The 20,226-nt window shown below is 40.2% G+C and overlaps 1 protein-coding gene across 5 annotated transcripts in view; it reads right to left on the bottom strand.

Annotated features, from left to right (window-relative positions):
- Nucleotides 1-20,226, bottom strand: part of lingo2 (leucine rich repeat and Ig domain containing 2) — a 252,972-nt gene that overhangs the window by 150,274 nt on the left and 82,472 nt on the right. For all 5 annotated transcript variants that reach the window (XR_002196658.2, XM_010901228.5, XM_020045704.3 and 2 more), the window contains one exon: nt 930-1,038. The gene's annotated coding sequence lies outside the window, so the exon portion shown is untranslated. The remainder of the gene's footprint in view (nt 1-929; nt 1,039-20,226) is intronic.

Genomic DNA, 20,226 nt, shown 5'->3' with positions numbered 1-20,226 from the left:
TAAATTGGATAGGTCTGAATAACAAATTAAATATAATACCTTTTCCAAAGAAGCTGGTAGTGAACCTCACTTTGTATTTACTCCATTTCTTACTAGTAATCAAATTAAAAGCTGCACTAGGCAGGATTTTTTTCATTAAATAACAATTACGGCATTTTGCAATTACTCACCGGTCAGAAAGCGGTTCCGCACCAATGCCTGATAGAGAATGAAGTTCTGAATAATCATTTGAAAAATAGAATGACAAAAAACAGTGCTAGCTCAGAGTTCAAAGTTATTCTTAGCCTTGCTAATGTTATCTTAGGGTTTCCTGGTTGCTAGCTACAGAGAGCTAGTCTTAGTCTGCTTTCGCTTCCTTGCAGTTGTTGTATTGTACCGTATGCTGTACTAGAGTAGGTGGAAGGTGGAATTGGCAGTTTGTTGTCCTGGTCTCTAGCTCCTTTTGTACTTTCTTACAGTAAGCAAACTTTACTCCATTTGGCATACTTATGCTATATATATCATCAGAGGTAAAATGTGCGTTAACAAAATAAGCTAGGGAGGAAGGTCTACCTCACACAAAGCGATTGGCTGGAACGGGATTGCTGGAACAGAATTGGCTGGAAAGAAGCGACACGCTCAAAAAAATATTATTATTCCGCCAACTCTAAACTGTCTGTGTTCTAAACAGTTCTTAAATGTCCTGTTTAGATTACACAATATGTTTATAGGGGACAATACTTAGTGCAGCTTTAAAATGGACACCACCTAGTGCAGCTTTAAAATGGACACCAGTGTCAATCCTTGTTTAAAATTGTCTGTTACTAATGTGTTCCATATTACCCATATATTGGACTGTAAACCTTTCGTCAATAGTAACATTCCTTGACACATTATAAAATAACAAAGGTACATACATATTGTTTGGGGGAAAAACATAATTTCCTTACCTGACAGGGCCTCTGATACTAGGTGGCCATACAGTGCAACCGAAGAGTAGTTGAGAATTCCTTTAAAATCCCCAGTGGCAGGAGAATTCACCGGTCAAGATTCCGATGTCTGTGGCAAGAAAAGAATTAGAAAAACAACTTAAGGAGTAATACATTAACGAGTATCAAGCCCCAACTAACCACCATGAACATCCTCAAAAAAACTGTCAGGCCAAACAAGACGGTGGAGGGCCGCTAAGTCCGAGAAGGAAAGTATCTCTGACATATGCACAGTATCTTCCTTTGACGCTTGGGCAGCTCGATCATTTTTCCGCCCAAACGGCTGCCGAGGGACGCTTCATTAAATCCTAATTTCTCTCGGCACTGTAACTCAACTGACTGGCTAAACGGAGGGCATCATCAGAGAAGATTTAACCCTCAAGTGTCAGGTTTTAGCTACTAATGTCAGCATCATAGGAGGCGAAGGGAGGCATTCATCTGTTGGCCCCACAAGTCATTAGCATACACAACATGATTCTTTATTTTGTCTTGTTTTTTTATCAGTGTTATATAATGTAGATCTGCCAACTGCAGGGGAGGAGCCTCAGTTTACTTACAAACAAACCAGGAAAAAGGTTTTAAGTGGGAATGTGTAAAGCCCACAACCAATGGCTTATGGGTTAGAGTCTGTTCCTATTCATTTATTATGAACGACATATTTTCCAGAGGGAAACCAAAGTAAAGAATTCTATTTCAGTCACTGTGGAGTAAAATGTGCTCTTTTTTCTTGACTGTCACATTAGGGGGCATCCGAGAGCTCAAAATAGGGTGGAGTGAATTTCCTCATGTTCTGCATCAGCAGGAGATCTCTGCCTCTATTCCTCTGGACATCCTTGTAATCGATAACAATGTTTCCTAGGAAAATCCCACAATCGAGGGGCTGGGTATTCCAGTGGAGGAAAGGTACAAACAAGCGCAGAGAAAATGAAATGCCAGTCACCTTGGGCATTAACAGAGGGATGGGCTGAATCTCACCTACAGAGGGTAGATATTGTATGATATTATTATTGGGCTTTAAAGCCAAAAGGGTTGTCAATTCGTAGCCAGACTGTTTGGCAGAACTTCTCACAGCTCACTCATAGAAACACAGCTCCTAGCTAAGTAGAACCCAACCAAACCTCAACTGTGCCGGGATGTCTGGGGGTACATCTAAAACACTCTCCTACCTGTGTGACATGGGCATGTGATGGGTTGGAAATCGAAAAAGTCCTTCATGCAGTGACAGAGAGCAGGAGGTCCCACCCGCTCAGTTCAAAACTCACATCCTTGGAAATGTGGGATGGCGCGTGTGTACAGAGTGAGTGTGTTCTTGCTTGATTTTCCTCATTGTTGACATGGTTCCTTATTCTTATTTTGTGTTTATTGTGTATTACCCTGCAGGTATTCTATTCATAAAGTCCAAACAAAAAAAACAATAGTAGTTCGCTACTCATTATCAGTTATTTTTCGGGTTAGGGTAAAACAAGCAATTGGTCTTAGTGGGGTTACTTTTAGTGTTAGGGTTAAACTGTATGTTGTTAGGTTAGAGACAATAAGGCTAGGCTAAGGGTTAAAGTTGCAATCCTGTCATAATGATCATCCACCTGATATCTCTTAAGCTAAACAGTACCACCTCGCAAATCAATCAATGGTTTAAAAAGCAACATCAGAGAGACAACTGCTTACAACTACTAGCCTGTTAAATCACGGAGAGCAATGCATCTCCCTCCCTAAACAACCCACTCTACACCTGAACCTAATTTTGGTTGAGTTCGGTTGTGATCTGTCAGAGACAAAGGAGGTCACTTTTAGACTGAAATCAATCTAAATTGAAATCTCCTTTTTAGCAAGTATTTTTGGTAGGTATGACAGATATTATACTAGACAGATATATGTTGGCTAACATTAGCTAGCTAGGATATGTTAGCTTGCTAATCAAAACAAAGACCAAAGACCATTTCTTTGTCATCAGACTTGTCTCAACTCCCTCCTTTGGGATAGAATGGATTGCATCCTTCTGTGACAAAGAATTCATCTTCCTTGAATTCTACAAAATGATTTTAGTATTCTTACATATCATGTTTAGACCTATAAATCCAGAGACTGTAAGTGTTAAGGTCTTCTTTATTTTTTGCCATAATCCACGGCAGTCACCTATGCTCTGAGACCGAGAAAGCTATTTTCACTGATATGCCCTGAGCCGGCACACCCTGTGCAAAATATCCTAGGTCCTTACAAACACGTGAGATGAAAGGGGGAACTTTGCTGCTTCAGGGAGTATGCTGGACATTTACGAATACTGTCGTCATATTTTTTCATGGTTTTACTATTCAAATCTAAATACATGACATCTATTTTTTGCTCAAAATAGGCTGCCAGGTCCTTCACCCTTATTTGATTTCATGAGATGTTTGTTTAGTTGTTTCTAAGGTACATCAAACTCGGTAGACTTGGTTAAAGACAGAGAAATGAACCCTCTACTTCATTGTGCAGGCTGGAAATGGATGACAGTTAGTCATCCACAAAATCCACAAAAGTGTCCAATGTGGCAATCTAAGATAGCAGTGTGGCCACTCAACTCTTTGTTGACTTTAAGGCAGACAGTCTTTCCTTGTAATCTCTGAACCGGTCAGCAGAACACCAATCTCCAAAACAAAAAAAAAAAGTTCAAATAAATCCAGTGGAACTTTAGAAACGGAGTCTAAGGAAGCAGAAAGCCATTTGACTGGAACGCAGGCCTACAAATTGGAATGGTCTGCAAAAACAACACATTATAACATTTCCATTCAGAGCAAGAGTGGTGTGCGGTTGTAGTATTTCAAGACATCAGCATGTTTGATATTAGGCCAGGCATAGCTTAGTTCACCTGATTTTGCACCAACAATGTTCAAGTCATAAAACATTTGTATTTTCTTTCAAAATCACACAGAGACCTCCTATCTGTCAAGTGCAGATAGTAAGCGTTGACAAACCCACAAATGTTTAATGCCTTGTAAATGATTCATAAACATTGCGTTTTTCTTTTTTCTACAGCACAAACACAAATTGGAATAATCCGCTGTTGGAGGATTTGGAAGACTGGAGTCGTGGAGTCGTGGCGGGATTGCGAAGTGGCAAATGAGTGCAGCTTAATTGGAGCAAAGACTTAATGAGAGTCCTTTGGGGACTGTAATCGCTGGCGGAGAAATGGCCCAGGTAGAGAAACAGTACAGTGAAAGGATCAGGCTTTCAAATGAAGAACAACAGGAGGTTTCGGATTCCAAGCCTGAATCAATGTAACCTGATTCTGCAACTAAGCCACTAAAGTAATATGAAGAGTTTGGACTTTCACAATTTTTGTTTCCAAGCAAATGTCCAAAATAATAATAATAATAATGATGATGATGTCAGCTGATGGACTAATCTAAGGCTGAAGGTAAGTGTTATAAAGGACTCCATAAAAAAACATTATAATGATAATGCATGTTTAGAGTTTTCTACATGAAGTGCCTTCACTTTCTCCACATTCTGTTGTGTTATAACCTTAATTGAAGAATAACTGATGAAAAATAAATCTATTTAAAAACACAGAATACGCCATAATGACAAAGTGAAAGCATGTTTTGGGAAATTGATTGGCAATGAAAAATTTAATATATCTTGTACTTAAGTATTCAGACCCTCTGACATGACACTCCAAATTGAGCTCAAATGAATCCTGTGTCTATTGGTCACGCTTGAGATTGACCTGTGGCAGATTCAATTGATTGGACAAGAATTGGATTGAATTTAGAAAGGCACACAGGTGTTTGTATGAGATCGCACACTTCACGGTGTATGTCAAAGCAAAAACCAATCCATTAAGTTCAAGGAACTCCGTTGACCTGCAAGATTTTTGTAGAGCCACATATCAGGGGAAATGGGTGAAGCAATGGTCGAAATCATTGAAAGTTACACAGAGCACAATAGGCTCCATCATTTTGACATGGAAGAAGTTTGAAACCACAACACTTCCTAGAGCTTGCCATCTGGCCAAACTAAGTAACCAAGCAAAAAGGGCCTTAGCCAGGAAGATGAGCAAGAGCAAGAACGGCCACTTTAACAAAGCTTTAGATTTTCTTTCCGCAGCACTCCATCTAACAGGCCATTATGGTTGAGTGGCTAGACGGAGGCCTATCCTGAGTAAAAGGCATGCGACACGCTGCCAGAAGGACTGAGTGTGTAGGCATAGATATTCTTTGGTTTGAACAGAACAAAATCAAACTCTTTGGCCTGAATGCCAAACACTACATTAGGTGAAAACCAGATACCACTCATTTCCTGGCTAATACCATCCCACTGGTAAAGCATGATTGTAGGATAATCATATCATGGGGATGTTTCTCTGAGGCAGGGGCCGGGAGACAGAACAGGAATATAGTAAAAACGAAACAGACAAAATACAGAGAGGTACAGAGGACCTCAGAGCCCAGACCCTCAGGACCCTGGATGTTTCAGCATGACACCAGACCAAAGCACACAGCCAAGACAATGCCTGAGTGGCTTCGGGACAAGTCTGTGAATGTCCTTGAGTTTAGCGGTGCCAAAGCCTGGACTTCAACCCCATTGAACATCTATGAGGAGACCTGAAGACAGCTGGTCACTGACACCCCCACGTCCGATTCGAATCGGATTCTAATAAACAGTTCCTTGCAAGCAACTGGATGTTATTTTGTACCGTTTTCATAATCCATGCATTTGTTATATTTGAAGTCCTGTTGGCTGTCATTTGTACTTGCTTGTGCAAGTATGTCATTTTCAGACCATATTGTAAAACGTTTACAAAATAAAACAGGCACCAGCAGTTTCAACAGAATTTTAACTGTGCACGTAAGATCAAATTGAGGTGGGTGAATGTTATCATTTAAAAAACAAAAACACGCCCCGTTCCCCCATACAGTAAATCGTCATTCTCTCTCTCTGTCTGCCACTTTCTCTCCCACTTGTCTCTCTGTCTCTCAAAACCTCTCCCTTCCTCCCTTCTATCTATCCATCCAAGAGACGAATTGGCCTTGGCACAGTCCTGACCTCTTCCTTCCCCCTGTCTCAGACCACAGTTTATTCCACCGAGGAGCCCGTCTCAATTTGTCAGCGATGGATCAGGCATGATTGACGGAGACATATAGCTGCCCTCCAGTGCAGATCAATCAATCTGCAGTCCTCCTGTCCTTGCCACAGACAACAAGGGGCCACATTGCTAACCACCACTGTTTTATATCTATTTATCCAGGACGCTGCAGCTCTTGTTTGATAAATACCTGTGTATCAGCTGAATGTGACATTCCGCGTTTGAGAAGTGATCCATCTCGCGCTGGTTCCCCTGCAGATAAGTTGATTAAGCAGGGCAGTTGCATTGCCATGGTTGTGCTTTTGCTTCCCTTGGGCGACCAGCTTTGAAGTTCTTCTCATGACTGGTAGTTGTTTAAAAGCAGTTTGCATTGGAATACAGCTGACCATCTTCTGCAGATCTAGATGTAGTAACGTAGTGAGCTTGTTTACACTGAAATAAGTGTCAGTAGAGCAGACAAATCTCCATGTGTCTTAATAACCAAGATGTTTTAGTTAAAGCATCCAATGTTCCATTTGCTATTCGTTTTTTTTTTATTTGTTGACTGTAAGATTTTAATATATTCAGTGTTATTTATACTTCTCTTTTACCATACCTCTTTTATATAAATTTTTAAGCAAGTTGAAATGCATACCTAGTACAAAAATGCTCTGTTTTTATTTAATTGTATTACTCATAGTTTACTCCACACATAGTTTACTCCACGCCGTATAAACAATAGAGCATACGAATGGTCACACTGTCAGCACACTATATGTTGATAAGCAACTGCTTGAACATTCCAGAAAGCTTCTGTATGTGTTTGCTTGCCATTTGGAATATGTAATGCCCCATTCAAACTTATTTGCAAAGTGTGTCTTTTACAGCAAGATTAAGTTTAATATAGTGCAGTTTCACCTTGGTGCATTCACAAGATATTGAAAACGACCATCCTGTCTGTTCCCTTTTGCCCATTATGTAAATCCTCACTTTTCCTGTTAGGATTTTTGTAATTTACTTTACATTGTCCAGCGATAATCATTTCAAAACTTAATTGTGTTGCTTCAAGGCCTTGCGTCTAACCTCAGTTTGTTTTTAAGAAAAGGCTAACTGAGATTCAGTTATTTCGGTGCAGTGCAATTTCCCACTCATGCCCCTCTGGCTTGGCCACCATTATTACTGAATTACATGGCAACAGACTGTCTGAGACTCAAGTCTGAGCTTGAGCATTCAATGCGACTTGATGACACGACATCTGCTGAAAGAGGTTTTAGACAAAGCTACACTGATCCGCAGCCGAATTCTATTACACACTGAGGACCATTAACATCCATCATTTCTAGTTCTGCTTCGAAGTGATGTCCAATTGCATTGCATTGCATTAGTTCTTCTGGGAAAATCTGGCATAGCCCTCGTAAACCATCTGTATTAGCACTGACAATAAACATTTGACATACTAAAGTAAACCAAGTTGTGATTTAATTTGAGAACAGTACGCAGAGCAATGCACAACTTATCAAGCAAACAACCATTGTACAAGATGCAATTACTTGCTTTCTCAAAAGTCTTTGACTTAATCACTGTCTTTGACTTAAGCATAAATTCAGCAAAAAATCTTATTATCACCAGGTAAGTTAATCAAGAACAGATTATTGTGTCCAACGGCCTAGCATATCGTATATTATCTATCTAAAATATCTGTGATTTCATGTTGATTGGGGTCCTTAATGTAAAGCAGAACATACAGTACAAGTTAATAGTTTAGACACACCCATTTACTGGAATGGGGGTGTGTCCCATCTCATGATTGTTACTGTATGTATATAGTTCAACTGAGAAACTGTTTAACAATGACTCAGTGTGGTGATCTGAGCAGTGTCTTGTCCAATCACACCAAAGGCATCAGTTATTAGGTGTAGTTACACAGGGAGGCGGCCTAGATTTGCCTTGGCACAAATACATATATCACTTTCATTGGAAGCAAAATGGCAAATTTGACTTTCTTCCTGTTCAGTCAAAAAGAGGTCAGTATTCATAGTGTGCAAACTTCAAGATAAAACAATATTCAGGAGAGCAAATCTATATGTAAACAACGAGGATGAAAAAACAAGTGGAGCTTTAGCCTGAAGGCACAGTCAAGCACATTGAGTCATAAATGTATGCAGAAAATGGAAAGGAAGTGGGATGAAAGTTTAATGCAAACTTACCTGCTGGGGATTATTTTATATCTAGATAAAAAGTACACATGAAAAAAAAAAAAAGATTTGGTTCTGAGTGACACAGTGACAAAACGTTTAAAGACATCCTTTTTGGAATACCTAAAATAACGGTCGGAAAAGCTGGGGGAAAATATATTGTCCCTCAGTCCAACAATGAGAATTGTTGTTGAGAGCTTGGTGAATGAAACTCAGTTATTCCATATGAACGCTCTTCCTACACCAAGCTTCATTCCATTAACGCTTGGAGCAGGGCGGCGATAGAGTCAGACTCTGACTCTGTTCAGACAAACTGGCCTCAGAAGACGAGTCTTACGCAGTGGGCAGGAAGAAGGCCAAGGCACAACAGCCCCCCTAGGAGACCGAGTGCTTTTTCCATCCTCAGCATTGTCTAATTTAAACTGTGGCAGCTGTCCCAAATGTAGCGCCACTGCAGTTGATTTAAAGGGGTGTCATCACTCACCATTTCCAAGATGGAGGACCTTGGAAACCACTGCTATCAAAATGAATAGATCGCTCAGTATCAGTAGGTGTGGAGATTCTCCAAGTACCATAGCTTATGGTCTCCCAGCCCCGCTGTTATTTTAATGTTGTCATGCTATTATTTACTGCGTCTAATCTTTTTGGTTTACTATTTTGAAAAAGCAATAGGATTCAGTGACAGCAAGGCATACCGTTTATATATAGTTCTAGTTACACATCAATATTTTTTTGTGTGTGTTGATCCGTGGCAAAAACTCTAAATCCCTTTTGATTTCACATTGTAGTACAATAATCCACAGAGCCGGTGAATACTTTGGACAGACACTGTAGTCACATTATAAATCCACAGAGCCGGTGAATACTTTGGACAGACACTGTAGTCACATTATAAATCCACAGAGCCGGTGAATACTTTGGACAGACACTGTAGTCACATTATAAATACACAGAGCCGGTGAATACTTTGGACAGACATTGTAGTCACATTATAAATACACAGAGCCGGGGAATACTTTGGACAGACACTGTAGTCACATTATAAATAGCCGACCATTCAAGCACCATTACATACATTGCCAGAACACGGGGGACACTGCCTGCTCACAGATGAGATATTTCAGAAACACGATCACAGTCGCAGAAGTTTATTCCAGAGGAAGTATGTAAGTCATGTTCTTCTGAAATGTCAGGGAGTTTAACATGTAGGGTATTTTATATTAAAACTTCCATTATTCTTGTCATACGTTGAGCTGACTTCTTGTTGTCACCTTTCAGAGCGGGAAGATTCAACAGCTAGATCTTCCCGGTGTTATTATGCATTATAGCCTCCTTGTGGAATGTTACCGGGAAGTATTGGACATACTTCAACGCTATCACACTCATGCAGACAAACTGACACTTCTTGAAATAGGCCCATTCCCCAGTGTACAGCAGGACGGACACACTCGCTCTCTTTATCGCAAAGACACTATCTCATTAACACACACACAGGAGGGCATGCACACACACGCAACAACGCACACGAACACACACACACCATGTTGTTTTACAAGCCCAATTTGCTAAGGGAGGTGATATATATACCCAGTGGCCTAAACAGCCCTCAACCTGCCAGGCACACAGCGGAACAGATGACAGAAGAGTGTGCGTCGTCTCGGATGTGATAACATACCGCCAAATCCAAATTTAATTGGGAGTCTTCCTCCCCAACACAGCTCGATGGAACGACAACTGCAAGCAAATAATGAAGCTAAGGAATTATCCCAAAGGGGATGTAGAAGAATATAAACCAACAAGCCAATAGAATGTTGAGAATGTATTATCATTATATATATATAATAAAAGTAAAGTGTAATTGACAAAAACATGAATAATAATAATCTGGCCTTCTCAGTAAGCATTCCTTACATTGTCAGTTGGTCCTAGAGTTTGCGGCCTGGAGTCGAACAGTTAATCAGGTTGTTAATCCATATCCCTTTTAGGTCAGACTGGAATGTAAACAGCCTGAGTTAATATCAGAGTTATTAAAACAACAAGACTTTTACAAGACTTTTACATTTGCCGGTATATTTGCCGGTACATTTTACAGGTATATTTGCCAGATTTGCGCAGCTCCAAATTGTTCTAATTTATGTTTCAACACATTAATTAAACTGCTGTACATGAGGAGTACAAGGGGTCGGCAGCCAGGTGTGGCTAGGGATTGTTTGCAGATTAAAACAGATTTTAACACAAAAGGAAAAAGCTTCAGGAAATGCATCTGAACGTGTCTGAAGCATGGATGTCCATTTTAGCCTGTGATCTCCGTAAAAACCAATATCTATTTTGGATGCATGTCTTTATAGATTTCACTATTCACAGAATAGACTTCCTGTTGTAGAGGATTTAATGGAGACCAGCAAACACAACCCAGTGGGAGGTAACATCCTGTTTACCTCAACGTCAGTGTCTGCTCGGCACACATTTTGTAGGCCGTGTAATCTGCATGGTATCTGACAGGCTTAGCTCATACTATTTAAATAGCGTACCTTGGCCAAGGCTTTGTTTGTTGTGTATCTCAGGGTTAATGACAGATATTCAAATAAAGGGTTCATTGACCTAAAGGGCTCATACTCAAATAAAGGGTTCATACTCAAATGATCAAATAATCTTTATAAATTAAAGAATAACAAACATAGAAGTCAAACACATTACTCTACACCTTTAACTATTTAAAGACAACAGGAGTGTCACCATCATACTAATTAATATATTGACTTATTCATGATCACTTAAAGTATTATAAGGGACCATTCTAAGGGGAGAAATGACAGCAGTCTGTTTGTTGGTACACTCAGGTCCTGCAGCATTTTCCATCAACTCAGAACAAGTCTTGTGAAAATGTAATTTCATGGGTGATGAAAAAGCAAATTGGACATTGGTCCATTCATCTGAATGTTGTAATTTTCCCCAAAATAATCGATGTGCCTCCCTGATATAAGCACTTTGCCAGTATCCTGTCCTATGACAGCGTATGACTTTTATTGTGATTTCAAAGTGGAAGTGCCTAGTTACCCAGAAATGAACGTTTAACATAACATTTAACATGCAATTGCTTTCACCCCGTTCACTTCTGTCTAATATATCAGGTGAAAAATGTACAATGTCCATATTATATTTTCCTGATCCATAGCGAAGCACTACAATCATAGACACATGACATAGCCTTGTTATGATCTAAAAATGATAATACCCTAAAACAAAAGTGATAACAATACTGAGGCTATGCTGGGAATGAACATTATTTCAAAAGGAAGTCCTCCAAATCAAATTCGGTTATTTCTAACATGCGCATAAACCAACAGATTCAAACAGAGAAATCCTGCCTTAGAAGCCCTTTCTCATGAGGATCTTTAGCACATAAGGAACACTAGAAGAAAAGAAACATGAAATAAAGCAATAAATAATCAATACAAAAGCTTCAGCACCAACACAATATCAGTATGTAGGGATACAGTGGAAGCTGGGGTAATATATACAGAGTGTGTAGGAAGGCCGTAAACGATCACATTAAATACGTCGAAGCAGCATTTTAAACGGCGAACGCCGCGTGGGCGTGAACAGTCAGCCCAGTCAGAGATTTATCAGATAGTTTGTGGGTGGGTTGATCAGCTATGCTTCAGTCTCGTTGGCTGTAGATGTCTGGAGCCTGTCGGCCTGAGAACGGACGGCCTGAGATCTGACAGTCCAGATTGCGGCGCATGTAGTAGTTCAGGGTAGGAGTGGCTGAAGTCTCCGGCAGTTTTCAATCTCAAATCCTCCCCGGGATACAAGTCCATGACGGCTAGGAGCTCAGACCGGGTGATGTTCGGGGCTGTCCGCACTGATCTCTGTTGAGCGGCGCAGTGGAGGGCTGTGCAGTAGCCAAACTACTGCACAGTGTGGGCTCCATGCCAGACCTGTACTTCTATAGGGAGAAGACACACTGTTTCATCAACTGAAGAGGTGAACCACAACACGCCACCCAAAGAGCAGTTGAGAGACAGCCGTTCCACGTCAGAGAGGAATGACTGTGCCAGTTCATTGCCTCCGTCCATCGCGTTGCTCATAGACAAGAAACGGATCGTCTGGTTGTGGATGCTTCCCAGCAGCTGAGAGTTGAGGACGTTACATAAGGAAGGCCATTTTTGGGGCGCAAAGGCCCCAACTGGCAAAGGACTGCCGTGTGTGCATTTTGTGGTACTAATTATAATGAATTATTCTTTGTCACAGCAATAAAGGCTGCACATTTCCAAAGAACTCTGCAGTTTCTGTGTCTGCTCAGCCCATCTGTTTGACCCATAAAACAAACAACACATTTATATATTTCTTTGCCCGCATTCCATCTCTTAGTGCAAAACTGTTTTCATTTGCAGAGTGTTCTATCCTAAGGACTTCAGTGTTCTATCTTTTTCAAGATGTTGAATAGTTATTTTAACAAGCTTGACTGAAAAATTATTCATGCCCATTGAATAAAGTTGTTCTTCTGTCCAAACAGCAGTAAAATAGGCAAAACTTGATCATGTGGTTGTGTTCCACTCATAATTCAAGCCTTTTGTTTTATTCTGAAAAGAAAGTAAATAAATGACGTTTTCTTTTACCAGTCCTCTGAAATAATGTACAAGGTTTTTATTGACGGCTGGCGACCAAAACAGACTACAAGCTCATTAAACTCAAATTATTTATTAATTTCTGTGTTTATATCTTGAATTATGGAGGAAAATAAACCAATACTCTGAGAATTTTTTTTCTGTTGCTGAATAATAAAAAAGAAGACAGGGTGCTTCATCTTTCTCTCCATCCAAACTTTAAATTACAGAAAGGATGTTTACAAACACACACACACCCCTAAATTGCAAAAACCTCAAGAGACATTGTTTTCCAATAATGCGTTTGTATTCCCACGTTAGTGGTCCCAGCTGTCGAGGATGATGACCCAATCAAAACATCTCAGCATTAACATTCATCTCCCAGATAGCAATCTCCTACATGTTAGAGAAAAATGTCAGCTGTTATCTGCATTCTATTCATTTGAATTCTCTCTCTGTCCCCCCCGCAGGTGCTTGACAGCTATCTATTTTGCCATCCTCCACCACTGCTCACCTTGTTGCTGCTGACACTCTGTGACAGGAAGCTGGTCTGTCTTACAGTGAGGTGTTTGCTTTTAACGCCCCATTGCTTCATCTGAATGTCAACAACAAACTAGCAAAAAAGATACCAAGTGGCACATTTCTGTGAGGTTAAGGCTTAAGAACCAAAAGTCACATTCTTCCACATTCATCTAAAAACTGTACTTCCGGCTACTGCAGAACACTACTGAAGAACTCAAAATATGCATGGCCAGCGGTGAATAACAACTCCAAAATCTAGTCAATTTAAAAGTTTGGTAAGTACTGTATCCTAGAGGTCAGACAGTACTTTGAGCAGTCTAACTAGTCACACATTCATACAGTTTATCCATGAGCAGTGGTTCCATAAATGAATGCTAACTTTCTGACTTGCCCTGTGGATATATCCTCTGCATGCTACTTTCCATTCAGATGGCATGCAGGCCTAGTCAACAGTGGGCACAGCTAAAATCATAACTGCTGCGGTCAGAGAAAATAAATGTCTGGTAACTAAAAATATAAAAAAATGCAACCTGCCCAATTCTGCCTAACGTTAAAATATTGAATGCCAATGACATTAATCATGCAGAAGATTAAAGTTTTATTCCTCCTCGTTCTTGATTAAAACCCTTATTTCCTCAACAGTGACCAGCACAGCTTGAAAACAAGATCATGTCTTCGTTCCTGTCCTTGTTTCTCTTGGCAGCGTAACCAACAGTACACAGAGCTGCTGTGGATCTGTGTGTGTGTCTGTACCTGGTTTTGGACTGGGCCCACCGATCTAGTTTCGGCCAAAATGAGGCAGTTGGTGAGTGTCTAGGTCCCTCCATCAACTGTTTACCAGCGAGCCACTGAGTCACGCTGATTTGTGTAAAAGACTGTGGGAGCAGGCAGGTTGGAAACAGAGAAGCCTGTCATTGTTATGTGAAGCCCTGAGCCTTTGCTAATGGTCTTCAGCACAAGGCCATGTCCCCTGGAGGAAAACCACTTTTTTTCCCCGGGAAGTCTATATTGAAGGTCTATTCCTAGTAAAACAGTTTACAACAAGGCGACAAATCATCTCATTTCATATCAACACAAAATGCAAAAAGGAGGGGTAACTAATCCAGGCCAGTTTTCTTTATGGATGCAGTGAGGTGTAACGTAACGGATTAGATAGTCGATTTGTGCTGTTCTGATATAAGGACAAGCTCCTCCCATATTGGCTCCATCCATCAGCAGACACAGGCAAACAGAGAGGCGTATAGAGATGACTTCAGTCTTAGAATGATGACCTTGTCTGGGCTGACATTCTGGAACGTGATAGTGATGACTGGGTGACATTTTCTATAAATACAATGTGTGATGATGATAACCTGCAATTCATAACCAAGGCCTTCATCATCTGTCATCAGAGACGTACATGCTCGTCTCCATCCAAAGTGTCTAAGCAAACACATAATGAGAACTCCTCCCTAATGAACCAGAGCATAGCCAATTAACCTACAATAATAATACCAAGGACTGGAACTACCAACAAGGGTTGAAAAGATTCGGGTAAACTATGCAAGGTGTGAATATTGTTCGGACCAGCGGAATTGAACTCTTACCCGACGAGTGCCTGAGTCTGCTGGCTTCCCTGTTCTACGTTGTTATCAGTCGCACCCATCTGGTGTTCCAGGTTAATATAAGTCCCTGATTCGAGGGTTGCAATGAAAAGACGGAGTGGAGACGGCTTCCGGGGCCAGATTGGAATACCCCTGGTTTAGACCAACGAAAAGCTGTGACACCATTTTACTTCCAACCCTCCATTTTCCCAGAAGATGAAGGGTTGACTTACCCAGTCGAAACACGTGCTTCCCCTGTAGCTGTTGTCTTGGTTTACTGACAGTCAGCAGACACGTTGGCTGTGGATCAATAGGGGATTTAATCTTTTGTCTGTATCAAATGCAGAGCTTTTTTCCATCTAAGATCGATGGCAGATCTCATAACTGTCTTCTAACTAATCCAAAGATTGTTGGAGCCGACACAATGAGCTGCAATCCAAGCACTTATTCAAACTTGTTTATTTCGTTTTTTTTCTTTTTGTGTGTGGGTGTGTGTGTGTTTCACAGAAATATCAGTCACAAAGCATGATTCAATAATGCATTATAAATAATGAAATAGCAAAGCAAAACATTTTCAGACATATTCGTCGTCCTTCAGGTGAATTCCACTCCTGCAAGGTTTCATGTATTTAGAACAGCCTGTCAGTGTGCTTTAACAAAAGGCTGCATATAGGGATTTCACTGCAAAGTGATAATCTCTTAAACTTGACCTTTTCTTGGAGGTCTTCTTAAGCCACTCTGAGCTTTATCCAAAGAATGTTACTTTTGTGCATCAGGAAAACCACCTTCATTTACCACGTGTGTATGGGTCTGTGGGCTGTGTTGCCCTTTTGGTTTAAATATCATTGAAGCAGGTCTTACGAAACCCTAAGATCCTATGCAGTCTGAGTTTCAGCAAAAGATTACTTGGGCACTAACACAGTCCCTTCAGTGAGTCACATCGTAGCTACATAAATCAAATCAGTTTCTGCTTCGCAGTTAAGCTACATCTGCTCACAGAGAGACCTTTCTCAAAATGGCCGCCGGCAATCTTAGTAACACGAAGAAGCGGATGTCTACAATTGTCCCTCAGCTTCCGGAGACTTCTAACCATGGTGGCCGGCCTAATGCTCCGCTAACCATCAGATAATTATGCAGATCTTTTGCCAAGCTGTGTGAATCGGCAATAGTGGAATCTATATTCAGTCTGTTTTTCGTCCAGCTAACGACTAGCGAGTGTAATGACCAAGGCAGGTGTTAATGAGAATTAAGCCGAATGTCCTCTCTGGCCAGAGAAACCATGAGCAAAGCCTAATGGGGTGAAAAGCTTACTTTTGGACAAAAGCAAATAATGGCCTTCCACAATCAATAGCCTTTGGGAGAGAGAGAACCCAACGGGCTATGTTTCACTCCTTATAATAAGGGGGGATGCAAAGCATTGATTTCCCCTCTTTTTAGCAGTGTTTTACTCTACTTATTGATTTCAATTAACTCAGTATTTACTGAAACATGCAGGGGAAAGCTGTGTCATGTTAATTTTAATGGCACCAGAGTTCGACAGAAAAAACAGAGCCATTGTCATGTCCTGGTAGCTAAAAAAAACACAAAAAAACAACCCTGAATCAGACATTTTTAAAGATTACGGTGGCATTTTTAGCTGCTCTGTCTTTCTGTCTGTCTCTCTCTGTGTCTTTCTGTCTGTCTCTCTCTGTGTGTCTTTCTGTCTGTCTCTCTCTGTCTATATACACACATAGCGCTTGACTTGAAATTAAATAACGATCCATCTTACCAGAGTGTAACGGGCCACAGCCCTCACATTTCTCCTCTACAATTACCACAAAAACTGGCAGCACCTATTTGTAGCCCATGTCAATCTAAATAGACTGAAGCTGGTCTCTGATCACATACCTCTACCATCTACCATTGTCCTCTTGATCAAGACTCCAAGTACAGTACCTGCTGTGTTAGACTACTATATAAAACACATCACGTGGGGAGCTGACAGCAGGAATTTGATACAACATTGAATAAACCCTATGCTTTTGAAGGTACTGTCCTTTGATGTTTGGGCAAAAATTTGGTTAGAATGGGGTTCTGGAGGGGTCTGCATGGATGGTTGGCTACAACCAAATAGTTTCATTACATGATATCCAAATTCAAGCGAATTTAGGGTATTTAAATAAAAGGCAAAGGCACTAGGTATGCAAGGTGGCTAGGGAAATGTCAAACATTAATCAGGAGATATACGTAATGTACACAACTTAGCTAATGATTAACCAAAGCAATCGAAAACATTAAATAATGGTAATTTACCATGCTACAAGCAAGCTGTTAGCGGATGGAGTCGTGAACATAGCATCTCAAGATGAGTTGGAAAAGATAGTAAGAGGCGCCACTGGCCTTCTAGTTCCCTAGGTTTTTGGAGGGAGTGGGCTGGGAATGGGGGACGTAAGGAAAGACATTCTAATTTCTGAACAACTTGGGAAACTGCATCCTATGTACAGACTGCTGGAATCACAGACAAGGACAGAGTAAGCACATTTTATTACATGAATGCATACTCTTCATTGCTATATTGGAAATATACCTTGAAGCTCTTTGGACAGCTCCAAGATAAGTCCAAAGTCAACAAGGTAACTTTAACAGCCCTATATACAGGGTTTGGTAGGTTATTTTTAAATGTAATTCATTACAGTTACAAGTTACCTGTCCACATTTGTAATCAGTAACATAACTTTTTGATTACTCAAACTCAGTAACGTAATCTGATTACTTTCATATGAAGAGGCATTGAAAAACAAATAGGAATAGCCAATAACCAACTGAACACCTTTTGCAGGATCAATCAATGTTAGAGTTTACGGAATTCTTATTTTACCTTATGGGTTGTGTAGGCTACAGTGCCTTTGGAAATGCGTTTCTAAACCATTGCTTTTTTTACATCTCAAAATTACACGCTAAAAGTCTGTCAGATATTCAGTCATTCCAATTTATCCAACAAACCTTGATCTTCCAGAATCTGACTTTTTATCTGAACATAACCCAAATGATGCTTAAGCCTGTTCTGTAATTTGTGTTTTCTTCATGTTTTTAATTGTTTCAAAATTATTCAAAATTATTTGAAAAGGGTATTGACATTGTTTGTATATAACAAGAAACCAGGCAAGCCTAATTGCCATCTAGAGATTCGAACCCAGGCCGCTCACGTGAAAGACTGTCGTTAACCGATACACCACAGAGCAGAACTTTTGGTGGCTGTCAGTATAGCTACTTGTCTATACGGACAGCCAGCATCTGTATATCCTGAACAAATCCTCTTTTGCTACTGGCCGTTTTAATAGTTAATTGGCCATTTGTGAATGACATTTATACAGATAAACTGACCAACGTTTCTTACTAAGTTTACCACCACAAATAGAGTCTATGTATGTAGTTTGCCACTGGCCGTTTTAACAGCGTATTAGCCAGTAATAAGCTTTACCGGTATCTCCAAACTTACTGGAATAGTCAAAAGAGTTGAGCAATTGCTAGCGAGTGTGCCAAAGCTGTTTCATTTCATGGCATAAGTACATATTTATTTCTTAAATGGCAAAACAACATACTTTTTTCTTTCATTCGTGAATGACATTTATACAGTAACTATCAATAAACGTGACGATAACTAACTTTTTCATCAAGTGAAATGACAAGATAATCGTGGAATCTACCAGAAATAATTAATGAATGTCGTGGCTCTCAATAGATTCAAACGTAAGTCTACCACATGAGAGGCACTGTCTTTAACCACTACGCCACGGCGTTACAGCAGTCAGCAGTCGCTAGTCTCCATTGAGGATTGTGTTAAAATGACTAACGTTTCTTACTAAGTTTACCTCCACCCTAGCGTCTATGAACTATATTGTTCTAACAGCTTATTAGCCAGTAATAGGCTTACTAGTACCTACTAACTTCCTAGGAATAATCATAAGAATTGAGCAATTGCTAGCGAGACTGAAGATGAACTTTTCCATGCCAGAAACAATCACAATATAACCATATACAGTTTCAATTAAGACTTACTATAACGTAACTACGTTGTTAAGCCAATAAATGTGTTTGTCTATCCTGACCCAAAACGCATGCACGGATGCGTACTTGGAAAACAGTCGCAATATAACCATAAACTGTTTTATTTCAGGCTTACTATAATGTAGATACTAATGGTTTTAGCCAGTGAAGTTTTCGTCTATATGGAATAATTCGTAATGCGTCCATCGCTTCGCCTCACTCACTCAGTAAGAGACATTCGCTCTTCTTGGCCGGCTCCGCTTACACGGTCCGGCAAAAATTAAGATATCCATAGCTTTTCGCTAACTAAATCTGCTGTAGACTGATGATTTGTTCCACAACCAACATTGTCAAAATGTTGCAGAAACCCCCGACACGTGAATGCACGTTTGCAACCGTGAACACCCGGATAGAAATAAGATTTAACCCCCAAACGTAACCTGCGATTATTAGCCTAAGTCTTTTCAAATTATGGGCGGGTTTGGCAGACATACATTAAGCCTAGTCTAAAAAAACAAGCCCAATGGAGTTTTCTATTGAACCTGATTTTTTTTTGTCTGAGACTAGGCTTAATCATTGTCTGTGAAACCGGCCCTGTCTTTGCAACCCTGTAAGCCCCCTGTCCACCTTATGTCACTGTAAGAATGTTTTATGTGTAAAAAGACACTTGAAAGAAATGATATAAGCTAGAGCACTCTGCTTTTTCTGGAAACCGTGGCTGTGACTCCAGTACTTAGGGAATACAGCTCCATTTTGGACATTTGTGTTGCCCTTCAGGTGTTTGTGAGTCTAAATATGCCTACCACATAAGACTACAGATGACAGTTTACCTCCAGGTTCTGCTGCTGTGTTCATTTCAAAATGAGGTCACATGATTATGCATGAAATTAGTTCCAAAATGCTGTCAACACATGGGAGATAGGAACAGGTGTATTGCAGATTAAAATGTGTCAATGTATTGCCAGTACTTCCACATGTTCTCAAATCCATTTGTTAATTTGTCATGCAGATGACATACAGTAATGATACATATTTCTTTAATTGTCTAGAGTTTACCTGACGTCTCTGTTTTAATTATTTGAATAGGTTTATTTTCAAGCCAGCACTGCCTTATCCAAACTTCACTGTTTCTGTTACTGGTTGCTTCTATCGCTATCTGTGTAAGGACATAGCCAAATGCACCTAACAAACTGGTCTGATATTGCTGCAGTTTTTGCAGAGGCCAGCCATACTGTAAACATTAAAGTGATTTGAAAGACTGCCGGAGTGAGAGCGAGG

The sequence above is a fragment of the Esox lucius genome, chromosome 4 (genome assembly GCF_011004845.1).
Source record: "Esox lucius isolate fEsoLuc1 chromosome 4, fEsoLuc1.pri, whole genome shotgun sequence".
Lineage (NCBI taxonomy): Eukaryota > Metazoa > Chordata > Actinopteri > Esociformes > Esocidae > Esox > Esox lucius.
This window is presented reverse-complemented; position numbering and strand designations above follow the sequence as displayed.